Source organism: Pinus tabuliformis, chromosome 4_2 (assembly GCF_031772625.1).
Source record: "Pinus tabuliformis cultivar Carrire ecotype Pingquan chromosome 4_2, CPIR1, whole genome shotgun sequence".
Lineage (NCBI taxonomy): Eukaryota > Viridiplantae > Streptophyta > Pinopsida > Pinales > Pinaceae > Pinus > Pinus tabuliformis.
The window spans coordinates 361,961,248-361,976,697 of NC_142304.1; positions in this window are offsets into that span (position 1 = coordinate 361,961,248).

Sequence of the window (15,450 nt, forward strand, 5' to 3'; positions counted from 1 at the left end):
CATGCCAACAATTTTCTTTTGCATTTTCTTCTTCTATAGCCATTTATTCAAGCTCAACTACTTCTACAATGTGAAACATAACTTATATATATTCTTCTTCCTTAGCCATTTCTTTAAATTTGGCTACTTCTACAATGCATATTTCTACTACATAGTTTGAAGGTTCTTCTCCCTCATTAATATTTGTTTATTTTACTATGATTTTTAAATTCCTTTCTTCTTCTCATTAAATAGTTGACTCCTTTCCTATACTTTCTCCTTATTCCTATCCTTATTCTTCAACAAATGATTCTTCTTATTCTTCAATAATTGATTTCTTTGTTCATAGATACTCAAATCTATGTTCATCTCCCTATACAACAAGTTGATCCCATGTCTTCCTAGTAAATTACAAGGCATCCTTTGCCATCAATTTTATCAGTCCATGTTGGGCCACATTAATTTGGGGGTATCTTGTCATTTTAACTTTTGTGACCATCTTCTATATCCATTTAAATGAAAACAAAGTATATACACTCATTTTCCTTGCCTAACACGTGACATAAGATTAAAATGGTAATTGATAAAATTGAACCTACCTTCACATGTTAAAATTCTTGATATATAAAATGGATTCTCCCGAAATTGCAAAGAGAAAATGTTTGTGCACATTTTCATGTTTCCTCCATAGATTCAATAGGAGAAAGTGTGTTTGAACTTCCAAAATAATCTTATGGTATTTGAGCTATACATTTACCTCCATTTATAACCTTATAACTCAAGAAAGTGTCACTTCAAATATTAACTAACAAGGAAGCCTCAAATTGTTACATGATTTCTATCAAAGTCCAAGACAATTCCATGGAAACCTTATCATCTTATCATTTAAGTTTGTGAAAGTAAATTTTCCAACCAATTTTTAGAAAATATATGTGACTTTCATGATTTTACATAACATAGTTATGTTGGTACATTCCCTTCTAATTGTGGGTCCACCCATGGATTCTACTACATATACTTGTGCTACTATCTCTGCATCTTTACCTTGTGTCATCAGTTCAATATCAGCACACAAATGGTTATGGATGGTGGTTAGAAAAAGTGGTTAATGACACTAACTATTGGTACACACACAACTTGACTACTTGTACCCAACTTTGACATGGCATATGAAGGTGGAAGGAAAATCATGACTAAAGGTAACCATCTAAATCATGATGCTTTTTAAAAATTATCATGTTTATAATGAGTGAGATATGTGAAAATGGCGTATGTGATGGGCTAGCCAACCCAACCTCTTCTTGATTCATAATTAGGCTATTGTATATATTTTTTCCTCCTTAACTATCACACTTTCCCACCTCACGGTAAGGAAAATTTTCCATAGATAAGAAATTGATTGAAAACAAGCGAAGGAAAAGGCGGATAAGGATGTCATAGAAGTACACTTGTAGGGTGAGTGATTTTTATTGTCTTTATAGTTTCTTAGAAATCTATTAAATCATAAGAGGAAAATCCCTATAGGGATTATAGAAACTAAATAGTGATTGAGTTGTTGCCATGGAATGATGAAATCATGACGTGGCTAGAATTATGTAGATGACGTTTAGAAGGAAAAATAGTGTCTACTTTTTTACCCACAAAGAGAATTATAAAACAAGTCAAACAAATTAGTGCTAGTTCTACAGTCCCTTATGTAGCAAAACGGATTCTACATTACTAGAAAATTATGTGGCGATGCAAAAAGAGGGAATAAAAATACACAAATGTAATAACAATTATTCTATATATATTCCTTATGATACACCTTCTTAAGATGCACAGGAAAAATATAGAGCTCATTATTGCACTTTGTTTTTTATATGCACCAGATAGTAGTTTATTATTAAATTATAGAAATATTCACCCAATAAACTCATGATATCATTGCTATTATTTTACTCTAAACATATCTTCTTTATTTTTATTTTTTTAATAATCATTCAGTTTAAATAGGAAAAGAAGTCCCTTAATGTTCGTAGTCATGGAGAGTAGTGCACACATTTATGTCCCTTATACATTGGACCTCAAAGAAAAACAAGGGAAATATTTATGTTATTCGGCAGAAGAAGCAGTGGAAGAATAAAGAAAATGCATTTTATATTCCCGTGCATTAAGTGAAGACAGAATTTGTAAAGAGTGCTTATCAATATTTTTTAGTTAGGCTTCATTAAGTGGAAGTTAAGGATTGTAAAAAAATGATGGTTCACACTGTGGAAAGGTTATAATTCACTTCTTGTAAGGACATTTTTTTTTAAGCTCACTTATAAGTTATTCTTATAACTTCATTAGAAGAAATGTTTCCCTTACTATCATGGGATTTACTTAATCTCAATAATCATATTTGTTATGAGATTTACTTAATCTCAACTATCATATTTGACTTAAAGTCTAATCATTGAACGCAAGTGGTGGTTAGTGGGATAGTTTACCTTCTGTTCTTGTGGAGGCATGGTGTGGAGTATAAGTCATGAGGAGTGTGAGAGAATGAAACTTTATGGAAATTTAAACCTTCTATACTCATATACACTATCCTTCTCATGGAAATTTGAATTGACTCATATACTCCTTATTCCTACTATCTATTACATTCTCCTTACCATTAAAACCATATCATTGCATGCCAACAACACCACAGAAGCTCTAGGATTTACATTTTATCCTTTAGATGGACACATGGAGCTATATAAGTGAAAAAGTTGGACTAAAGAAGTGATATGTATTCCTACATAAGAGCATAAAGGCTAGGTAGCATAGGAAACCATTCCTTTCTTAGAGATTGCTTCTCGTTGAGTGGTTAAGAGAAAAAAAACATATCTTTACTGGGTTTCTTCTAAAGGTAGATAATAGATTGCACTCCTTTTGCATACACTAAAGAGCATGTAATGGAGAAATATTGTAGAGTGACTATTGAGTAGAGAAGGAAAACTTATTCTTTTTTTTATGTGGGGTAGTGATAGGGAGTTCCATGGTTATCCTAGTTGATTGGTTTGCTAAAGAGTTCTATGGTCAATACTTTGTTGAATTACAGAGTGCTTAGGTTGATACGTGACTTGGGAGAGAGTATTCAACCACTTTCCTTCACTCTAGTTGTATCATGCCTTGGCTTGAGGGTTGAATCCATAAGTAGTGACTATGGTTGGATGGAAAATCACTCCTTAGCAACCAAATTGGTGGAATTGTATTAATTTACAATAAGCATTTAGATTTATCTATATTAGAATGCTTGTTGTTTTGTTTTCGTTAGCAATATGATGTGTGGTGCCTTAAATTTTAAGGACAACATATGAATTTGAAATATTCATTATTATTCCATTACTGTATATTGCTTATGAAAATGATTTTGCAATGGTATTTTTGTTCTTGTTTACATTTGGCATAACAATTCATTAATTGCATTGAGATGCTCTAAAGCCAATTATGACATAAATGTTGTAACATAACATGACCAATGTTGGTAAAATAAAATAAAAATCTGTATATATTAGCTCAAAAAATGATCTAGGTGGATATTGGTGGCCACCCATCTATTCCACTTCGACCCCCAACACTATTTCTTTTCAATTTCATGGAAAAAAACACAATTTACTATTTATGGTAGTTTTTTAGGGCGTGAACTTCTAGAGTCGTTTTGAAATGTTAAACAAAATTTTCTGGCAAATGAGTGTTACAGGTCAATTTGGGCACATCAATCCTGACTTCCAGATCCGTATTATTAGGGTCCTTCAAGCCCTAATTCAGTTGGTTTTATTCCTTAATGAGGTCAACCTACATCATGCTTGCCTCCCAAGAGTTTCCATCACACCATTCATCCAAAAAGTGTCCCTAAGGAGATTAGCACATGTAGCCTTCTATCAGGCTACATTGCAATGTAGAAACTACACTGACTGGGTGCGCTGCAATGCACTTAGCCTTTGTTTCACCTGTGTTGAGCGAGATTCATTAAATTTTTTAAATGAATCCATTGGATTCCTCATCCAATGGATACTTTTGGATGTTTCCAAGTTGGTTGAGCTCACATTTGGATGAGGAAGAGGATGAATGAACCTCAATCCATTATCCCTTCCTCCATGGAACCACTTCCTAATTTTGGCAGAGCATTCATGAGGGCCATTAATGGCTTAACCTCCTCCATTAAGCTAACCAAGCATTCAAAGGTTGGTCTAGGTTGGAATTGCTTGAGCTAAGGAGATGCTATTTGAATGAGATTAGTGAGAGTATTGTAATGATGCTGAAGTGTTGCTTCATGAGGAGAGAAGGGTTTGATTGGAAGAAAGACACTGAATCGAGCATGAACATTCATGGGTTGTAATATTTCCTCCTATCAATAAAGAATTCGAAGCTTTTTCCATTCATGTGTTTATATGTATATCGTTTTCTGGATTGTATGATATGTTTAATTAACTGATCTTCATTGTATGCTTTGATTGGTTTCTGTCTCGGCTTGTGCGCAGGTACTTTCTAAGCGATTTAAGTACAGAAAGGAGCAGCGGGATCGATCAAAGGAGAGGGGGAGTAAGCTAAACCTACAGGTTGGTTTCTTTTCCTGCTTCTCTTATCTGTTAATTATAGAAAAGGCAACGAATTACTTTGTCTGTTGTTTCTAGGCTAGCTACTAAATCTAGAGGGTTAGGCATTTGTAGAAACACTAAATTTGCCAAAAACAAATTGGTGACCATACTAGGGAACGTTTACCCTTTTAGTAGTTTATCTATCTTCTTGAAGCATTTTGACATATTGTACTTCCTATCATTTATTGAATTCAAGTCTAAATTCACTGGAATTTGAATCAAAGTTAAGCATAAAATCGCCTTGTTGTAACCAACACACCTCTATGATTGAGACAATGCACTGCAGTGCACTTCCCGCATAGAATCAGTGTGATTCAGCGCACTGTCTCTAACTGTTGCCTGCACTGATCCATTTAAGGTCAGTTTTCCCATTTAGGAACTGAAAATTTTGTCAATGTTCATCATTTTGAATTGCTTGTTGGATGTAAATGATGTTTTATCTTTGAAAACATTTTTTTGTCTCCTTATTTCGATCCGATTTAGACTGGATTGTTGGATGTTTTTTATGTATTTGTTTTATCATTTGCAATCCACTGTCGAAGGGTAGTTTTGATCGATTTTTTTGTCAATAGAAAAGTGTCGTAGAGTCGTCATTTTCTTCAAAAAATGAAGTGTCGTAAAGTCCTCCTTCATAAATAATCGGTTGATTTACTTGTGCATTTGATTTGTATTTTCATTTAAAGTATCAAAAATATTCATTTCTTTAAAGTTGAAAGTGTCGTACAGTCTTCCTTTCCCTTTAAAATAAATTGTCATAAATCAACATTTTTTATGAAAATAATTTTGAATCGTTTGTGCATTAGTTTTTCTTATTGCATCATTCACATTAAGAGAAACTGAAAAGAAAAAGAAATACATGCAATTTGCATTTTAGAGTTTGAGCTTGTGTGTTCAAAAGGAATGGTTTAGGGAATTGCATTAGTTTGTGCTCTTTGTTGTTTGTTCAAAAATTACTTGTATGCTCTATCCCTCGTAGCTAGGATTTTCATTGTTGAAAATAAATGGAAAGAGTGCTTCTCATTCTAGTTGCATTCTTAGGAATTTCGAAAAACATCTCGTGGTGAACCCTCAAAGGAAAATTTCAAGCAAGATCAACCTAAAATTTACATCAATTAATCTAATAATGAATTCGAACTTAATGAAAACATCTAGAGGTCTAGGTTAGAGACATGTTCTGACGTCTTTAAACCTAGTGGCTGTCATTTTCATTGAGGTTGGGTGATTCCTCCTCTCTGAATCGATAAGTACTAGTACGGACTTGTGCTCCCTGTACCGTCAAGTATATAGTGGGAGACCCCAATAGGTTGAAATCCTTTATCCCTAGGAAGCTGAGTCTACTGCCTTACCAATCACAATGCATCGAACACAACATTTGGGAAGATTGACTGTCGTACGTTAAATCGTTGGTAATTTCTCCTTCATTTATCAGCAAGGGGTATATTGCAGTTTTGCGATTTGTTCTCCTCTTGTCTAGAATCTCCAGAGCGGTCACTTTTGTTCCTTTTCAAGTCTTTAAAAGAAAAGGATCATTTGAGCACTTGTCCTTTCAGGTTCATTAAACATCGAAAGCGACTAGAGTCATCTTTTGTTTTTTCTTGACTCTTTAAAAATGAAAAAGCGAAGTTGTGTTCTGGTGTCGTAAAAATTAATTGACTGTGGATAACAGACTCCATGCTCGCTCCTTAGTTGATCTTAGGTTGAAACATATGGCAACAAATCCGGAGTCCACCGAACAAGGAATTCCTTTTGTTGGGAATCCTAGTCCTTTTCCTCCATTTTGAAATATTGGTGCTCCATATATGGGTACAATGTCCCTTCCAAGATTTACCATTGGCTTGCCAGTATGGTTGTTTTCAACCTCCTTGGTTCAAAATGTCATGATTTCTCCGCAATTGAGTACTCCTCCAATGGGACAAAATCAACCTCTAGTTGATCCTAAAGTTAACCCTTTTCCTTCTTCCTCGGTTGTTTCTTCCTCCCCTTCTTCCTCTTCGTCTGGTGAAGTATTGGTACTAGTAACTAGGTGGCTAAGAAGAAGAATAAAGGGAAGAAGAAGAAGAAGAAGAAGCAAATTCAGCAGAGGGAAAACCAAGCAACCATTGCTTTGAATGTAACATCTGATGAGAAACCACCCATCAAGGCTCATAAAGTTCGATATCCATGAAAACTTTGCGCAGGAGATCATCTTCTTCGAAATTGTCCTGATATTCCTCAGATCTTAGAAGAATGGACTTCTCGTTCACATCATCCTGTGTCATCAACTTCTCAAGATCATGTTGGTGACACACCATCAACTAGTGATAGTAAAGTTCATGGAGAGAAGGGAAAAGTCAAGTTTCCTTGTAGGTTATGTGAAGGGAATCACCCCATCCACCTTTGTCCCTATCTAGATGAAGCCAAAAGAGTGTTGGATAACCATCCTTCTTCACTGCAGCGACTTCCATCTGGTTACAAGAAACTTTCCCTAAATCCTTCACTAGTTGATAAATTGACTGACTCAAATCAACCGTCAGTCGAACCCACTCTCTCTCTGAAAGTGAATCCTATGAGTCTATGCCCAACCCAAATCAACAGGTCGAGGCAACAGTTGACCCGATTTCACCTTCAGTAAATCATACCTTTCCCGGAGAGAGTGAAAATGATATCACTCAAGTTCTTTTTGTTTCTTTAGATTCTAATGAGCTTGGGGGAAGTCCTCCTATTCCATCAAGACAAGAGGAAAATCCTCCTGCTCTCTTAACTCAAGGGGTTAATCCTCCCATTTCTACGATACCCCCTCCAACTAGTCTATTCGCTTCCTTTGATTGGAATTAACTGGCTGGATTTCGTCTTCCTTCTTATGTGCCTTTCCAAATCATAGTACAAGTTTGTAATATGATTGTATCGGGCACCATTATAGATGAAGGTGCATCAGTGAGTATCCTTTCCTCAACTTCTTGGAAAACACTTGGTTCGCCACCACTTGTGCCTGTTAACCAGAATCTGTTAGGTTTTAATAGAGGAACCAGTCAACCATTAGGGATCCTCCCTCAGTTACCTATTACTTTGGGAGGAAAATCCATTTATCTAAATGTGATGGTAGTCCCAGGCCCTTTAGGTTACACTTTACTTCTTGTGCGTGACTATGTTTACGACATGGGAGCTATTGTTTCGACACTCTTTTGAGTGATTTGTTTCCAGCATGAAGGTAGAATAGTCACCGTTGACCAGCTTTCATTTCCCATTCCAAATATAACTCCTAGTCAACCATCTTCCCTAGGTGGTCATTTTATACCAATGGTATCATCCTCGCCATGGGTTAATTATGTGGCAATCTGTTCCATACCTACATCAACTGACGATAAATTCAGTGATGTTGTACATAATGTACTAGGGGCATTGGAACCAGATCTCTCCTTCATGACCTCTTATGAGTTGTGATTGATTCCGAGGATAGTTCATTGTCTTTTGTTAACCTCGTTAAAAAATGAAATAGGTCCATGAGGACAGTTCTTTTACTGTGTCAACCTCGTTAAAAAATGAAACAGGCCAATGAGCATAGTTCCTTGTCTTGTGTCAAGCTCATTAAAAAAATGAAACAAGGTCCCCTAGAGCAAAGTTCCAAGTCGAGTCTTTCACTTGATCTCGTAAAAGAACCTTCATTCCATCCACCTGATAGCCACGAGTAGTCTACTTAGGTGAATGTAATGAAGCTTGGGGGGCATGCACCTAGTGGTAAAGTTAAGTTTCCCTGTAAGTTATGTGAAGGGAATCATCCCATTCACCTTTGTCCCTATCTGGACGAAGCCAAAAGGTGTTGGATAACCATCCTACTTCACCACAGTGACTTCCATCTGGTTATAGAAGACTCTCCCTTTCATCATGCTGAGGGCATGTAAACTAAATCCAAGCATAGTTTTTTCATTTCAAGCTTGTGTAAACATGAAACTGAATCCAAGCATAGTTCCCAATGGTTCAAGCTTGTGTAAAAGTGAACCCATTTCCATTTTTAACCCTCGTGATTGCCATTCTATCAACCTATTTTTTCAGATGAGCCTTGGTTGATTTGATCCCATCGCCACCATCCCTTTGGCTGATCATACACTTTCACTTGGCTGTTTACCATTTTTGAGGAACAGTTCCAATGAGTGGTCTTATTAGCTAGCCTCTTCACATAAATCAACATGTTTTGAGAATTTCCAACATCACCGAAACCAGTTTCTACCCTAGACACCACTCGTTCCTCAAAATGGAGTCCTCTTTAAGCTCTTTTCAGACTCTATAAACATGAAAAGATTGTCGAGCGCTTGTCCTTTCTAGCTCGTTAACGGATTGGAAATGATATCTCTCTTGTATTATTTTATGCTTTTTTGGACTTGAGAGATTATTTTAGGAAAAAGAACTTATGGAGTTTTCTTTTTGTCCCTTTTCAAACTCTTTAAACATGAAAAGGATCGAATTATGTTTGTCGTTAAACTTGTTAAAATACATCAAATATCGACAAACTTGTCCATCTAGACAAGGCCGAGTTTCACCTTCACTAGACTCGTTAAAACATAAAATAGTGATGGATTCAGGCGAAGGGTGGAATTATACAACAAGCATATGTTATCCTCTTCAATATTGATAAAAATAAAGAGGTACTGGTCAGAAATGACTGGGGAAAATGGGAAAAGCCTTGAAAATTTTATGCTAGCAGGTCGCTCTTGAACATGACACTTTCACCTCATCACCGTGACTATGTGGGTTGGGTCATTCAGCTTGATGGTTATCACACCATTGGTCTATCATACCATCCATCACTTTGTTTTGGGTCAATGCTACCAATTCACTTCAGTGTCGCTGATATGTTCAAGAGAAGTCATTCAGTTCAAAAATTCATCCTTTACAATACTGTAAACCTTCATTTTCATGCCCACCATTCCTGAACCTTGTGTCATCAGTTGATATTTCATCTCCAAAATAATTTACCTCGTTTCATGTCATTGACGTGGGATACATCAAGGCCCTCCTATGACAAGTCGCTTCTTGTCGACATCAGCACATCATCCAAGAAGTTGACTTAGAAACACCCCTTTAGTACCTTGAGGCTTGCATACATCAATGGTAGGTTTCTTGCTTTCGGCGATAGGTTGACATCACTAGCCTTTGACTAAAATAATTTGTATCGTGTTCGACATCAAATCATTTATTCACAGCATGTGAAATGTACTGCAATACCTTGAGGGTCATTATCATTATCGGTGATTCCTCTCGCATCTATTAACAGCTTACATCATTGGCTGGTAATCAGAAGATGTCTCTCCATGTTTGACTTCAAATCATCTACTCACATGGTTAGACTTGTACTTGAGCGAAAGATTGGACGAGATTGAAGACCCTGTATCTAGTTTCATCCATCCGGGCTACGATATATATTTTTAGGAGTACTATATCAAATGTACAATGGTCTTACATTCATGGTAATCCATTCATGGGTCTATATCTGTAGATGATTATATTTTTACATGTAATGAAAGTTTATAAGCTGAGCATGGGTATGCCTTCCCTCAGCTAGTTCGTGAGAAAAAATCAAATTATCATGATATTTGTATTGTAACTGATGTAGGTCTCCTTCCACTTCGAAACCTTCTCTCCAAATGGGAAAGCATTTCACTCGACACGTTTATTTTCGACTTCATGCATTAGGGGGAAACTGTTACAGGTCAATTTGGGCGCATCAATCTTGACTTATAGATCCATATTATTAGGGTCCATCAAGCCCTAATTCAGTTGTTTTCATTCCCTAATGAGGTCAACCTACATCATGCTTGCCTCCCAAGATTTTCCATGACACCATTCATCCAAAAAGTGTCCTAAGGAGATTAGCGTAGGTAGCCTTCTATCCAGCTGCATTGCAATGAAAAAAATTGCACTGATTAGGTGCGCTGCAGTGCACTTAGCCTTTGTTTCACCTACGCTGAGTGAGATTCATCGAATTTTTTAAATGAATCCATTGGATTCCTCATTCAATGGATACTTCTGGAAGTTTCCAGGTTGGTTAAGCTCGCATTTGAATGAGGAAGAGGATGAGTGAACCTCAATCCATTATCCCTTCCTCTATGGAACCACTTCCCAATTTTGGCAGAGCATTCATGAGGGCCATTAATGGCTGAACCTCCTCCATTCAGCTATAAATTGATCAAGAATTCAAAGGCTAGTCTACGTTGGAATTTCCTGAGCTAAGGAGATGTTGTTTGAATGAGATTAGTGAGAGTATTGTAATGATGTTGAAGTGTTGCTTCATGACGAGAGAAGGGTTTGATTGGAAGGAAGACACTGAATCGAGCATGAACATTCATGGGTTGTAATCTTTCCTCTTACCAATAAGGAATTCAAATATTTTTCCATTCATGTGTTTATATATATATATCGTATTCTGGATTCTATGATATGTTTAATTAACAGATCTTCATTGTATGCTTTGATTGGTTTCTGTCTTGGCTTGTGCGCGGGTAATTTCTAAGTGATTTAAGTACAAAAAGGAGTGGCAGGATCGATCAAAGGAGAGGGGGAGTAAGCTAAACCTATAGGTCGATTTATTTTCCTACTTCTCTTATCTATTAATTATAGAAAAGGCAACAAATTACTTTGCCTGTTGTTTCTAGGCTAGCTACTAAGTCTAGAGGGTTAGGCGTTTGTAGCAACACTAATTTTGCCCAAAACAATGAGAAAACCTAACCTCTTTGATATGGTTTGTAGTCAAATAGTTTTTCCCTCGGAGAGAATCTTTCTAACGAGGTATCATACACGTCAAGTGAAGATCGTATGCAAAAGTTACAACCCTAAGAAGTTGATGTACCAACTAATCCCAAGGAGGCCCATAAACTTTTGGAACTTCATCTCCTAGGGTTAGGTTTTTAGATGTTTATGGTTTTCCATTGTTTTTGAATAATAAAAGGCCTTCAAGGCTCAATGTAACATAGTTCAAAAGGCATGTAGTCATCGCCCAAGCTAGTTTGTTTCTCTTATGCATGTAAACAGTTTTCAGTAGTTGTTATTTTATTAATTGATTTTTTTCACTATATCTCTGTGTTTTGGTTTGAATCTGTATTTCATTTTGCTCTTGCATAAATATAGATTAGTTGTATTAGAGTGGCCTACTCTTTCTCTGTTATTCTGTGGATGTCCCCGACAAGGTTGAGGTATAAGGAGTTGGGACTTGAACTAGTTGAACCCTTGCAAGACCATCCTTATCGACACCGATGGTCTCCTAGGATTGAAGAAATAAAGATGAGGGAGCAGGAGATCCTTTCAAAATATTGCTCAAAGAAGCCCTTGAGTGACAAAGGAACGAGATGATGGACAATTTTTCCCATATCCTTTGGTGGGTATTAGCAGGCGAAGCATCTTCATCTAGCACTCACTTCAGAGGCGTCATCCCCTTCAATGTACAAATTAATTTTGAAATCCCTATATTTGAATGGAAAATAGATGTAGATGCCATGAATAGATGGTTAAATTTGTTGGAGGGATATTTTTTCGTCCATAATTTTTCTGATAGGGAAAATATTACTTTTGCACTACTGAAAGCCACCCCCCTTTCTCAAGTATTGGTGGGAAACTTACTATGAGTAGAGGGAAGATGAGAAAACCTCACTATTTTCAGCCGCACCCTCTTAGAATTCTTTTTGAGATGCCATCAAGGAACAATATTACCCTATCAGAAGATATGAAGATAAGTACATAAATTGAACCTCGCTAAGACATGGAAGGGACTAAGACATGCTAGAGTTCACAAAAAATTTCCATACCCTATGCACGTTGTTTGATATCAAGGATTCTTAGCAACATATGATACTCAAGTATTGTGGCTTACTGCACAAATTCACCCAAGAAGAAATGGAGTCCCTCGACATATCCTCACTTAGTGTAGTGTACATATATGGTGTGAGGATCAATCAAAAGTTTAAATAGAAGAAGTTAGACTTTGGATTTGTGAATTTGAAGAAGGGAAAAGGCAACTCCAAACCATAGACAAAGGATAAAGTAATATTGAGCAGCCCAAGACAACCTATCGAAGTCACAAGGAAAAAATAACACAACGAAGGTGAAGAAGGACACTAGAAAATGGTGTGAGTTCCATAAGAGCCCCACCCACAACACAAATGAGTGTTGTGCAAAGAAATCACTGGTGCTAGAGATAAAATATTTAGATTGAAATGAATGTTTTGAATCTGAGCCAAAGACCAACAAGGGGAATGACAAGGGGAAGAATATTATTATGAAAAACCTAGTGCCACCATTGCCACCACCAAGGTCAAGAAAATTGAGCCTAAAGATTTAGAGGAACGTGAGTGTCTCTTCCACTCATAGATGCGGGTGAAGGGTTCGCCACTATAGTTCATTATCAACAATGGGAGTCACAAGTACCTCATCTCAACTGAGGTCATAAAGAAGATGGGTCTACACACAACACCACACCCCGTAGCCATACACCATCAGGTGGATCCATCAAGTGCGAGATCTATACCTCAGCTAGCAGTGCAAACTGCCCTACAACATCAAACCCTTTATGGATGAGGTATTGTGTGATGTTTCTCCCCTTGAATTTTTTGATGTATTATTAGGCTAACAATACTTTTGGAAGAGTCATGCTATGTATTCATCCAAGCCTAACATTGATATTTTTGCTTTGGGAAGTAAGCTATACACAATACGGGAGGTAGCCGCGCCTACCACCATTTGTTTGATCTCTACTAAGAAATGCAGTAATATCATCTCCCAGACTGAGAAATTTGTTTTCTTTCTTATTCGCTCTCAAAGTAAAGGGAATATCATCGCCACATCCATGGCCCCTAGGAAGAGTTCCTCTACGCAGTAGAAGCATGCCAATAAGGGTGTGGAAGAATATAATGACATCTTATCCTCACCCATAGGGGTACCTAGGCAATGTCAGGTCAAGCATTCAATCGATATGACTCCCATAACACCTCTACATAATGGGATGATATACTGCCAATCTCTTATGGAAAAACAAGAAACCAATTGGAAGATCTAGGAATTGCTACAAAAAGGGAACATTTTACCAAGTTCCTCACTTTAGAGGATCCCAATTGTACTCATACAGAAGAAGAATAGGGCCTCAAGACTCTGCGTTGATTATTATACATTAAATAAAAGCACTATCAGGAATAGGTATCCAATCCCACAGATTGATGATCTTCTTGAATAGATCAAGGGGGACAAGTACTTCAACAAGATTGATTTGATGTCTGGTTCATACCAGGTTCTGATAGAACCCACAAATGTATAGAAGACCACCTTCAAATCTAAGTAGGGCCTTTTTGAGTGGTTGGTCATGCCCTTCGGGTTGGAAAATGCCCCTGCAACTTTTATGAGGGTAATGGATGACAACTTGTGGCCCTTCACCAAATAGCTCATGGTTGTATATTTGGATGACATCCTCATCTTCAACAAGAGTTTGGAAGAGCACTCACAATGTATTTGGTTGCTCTTTCAAACCCCGCAACAACACAAACTATGTGCCAACTTGGATAAATGCACCTTTGGCAGGAACTGAGTCCAATATCTAGGTTACATCATTGATGAGAAAGGTGTACATGTGGATCCGGCTAAGTTACAAGTCATTCAGGATTGGCCAGCCTCGACCACTCTAACAAAAATTCGTATGTTTTTTGGGCTTTCAAATTTCTATCGAAGGTTCATGTTGGGATTCTCTCATATCACTTGGTCTTTGATTCAAGTTAATAAGGGTAGAGTGAAAGCAAAGTTTTTCAGGTCCGAGTCCCAACAAAAGGCGTTTGTTGATCTGAAGCACAACCTCTTCTTTGCACCAATACTCTCATTGCCAAACCTACAACAACAATTTGAAATTGAGACAGATACCTCCAACAATGCCATTGGTGTAGTTCTCACCCAGGAATGACATCCAGTGGCCTATCATGGTGAGACACTCTCTGATACAATTAAGAAATACCCCACCCATGATAAAGATATGTATTCCATCGTGTGGGCTTGTTGATAGTGGAAACATTATATTATGAGGAAGGAAACAATCATCCACATAAATCATCGATCTCTTCAGTTTATACAAACACAAGGGAAGTTGCAAAATGAATGCCATAAGAAATGGTCCACATACCTACAACAATTTTATTTAAACATTAAGTATAATAAGGGAAGCATATATAATGTTGCTGGTTGCCTTAGTCAACCACCAGTTGAGGCGTTGACCATTGTTCTCAACTCTTATGAGCATGAGACTTCTGGATGGCCGCAACTTTAACAAAATGATCCAGAATTCACCATTACATACTAGATGTTGATGGATGCAAAACAAGTTCCAAAATTCCACCTCCAAGATGCACTATTATGCCAACATGGCCACCCTTATGTTCCTTCAAGCGAGTGAGCCAAGATGATTTGGGAGGCACACTACAGTTGGGTCATGGGACACTTTGGCGTAAAGAAGGAAATGGAAGTACTGTAGAAGTATTTTTATTGGCCAAATCTCTGACAAGATGTTGGAAAATATCTCATATCTTACACTGCCCATGTCATCGCCAAGCCAACCATTAAGAAGGAAGGCTTGTATACTCCCCTTCTTACTCCTAGTTGGCCCTAGGAATCCATCTCCATGGACTATATGTCTAGCCTTCCTTCTACCAAGCATGGTAACGACTATGTATTTGTGGTATTTCATAAAATTTCTAAGATAACTATATTGATGGTTTGCAAGAAGATAATCACAACAAAAGACACTGGAAAACTCTTCTTCAAATGAGTGTGGGTACATTTTAGGATCCCACAGGCCATTATCTCATATCGGGATAGCAAGTTCTTGAGCACATTCTGGTTGAGACTTTAGTCATTGTTGGAC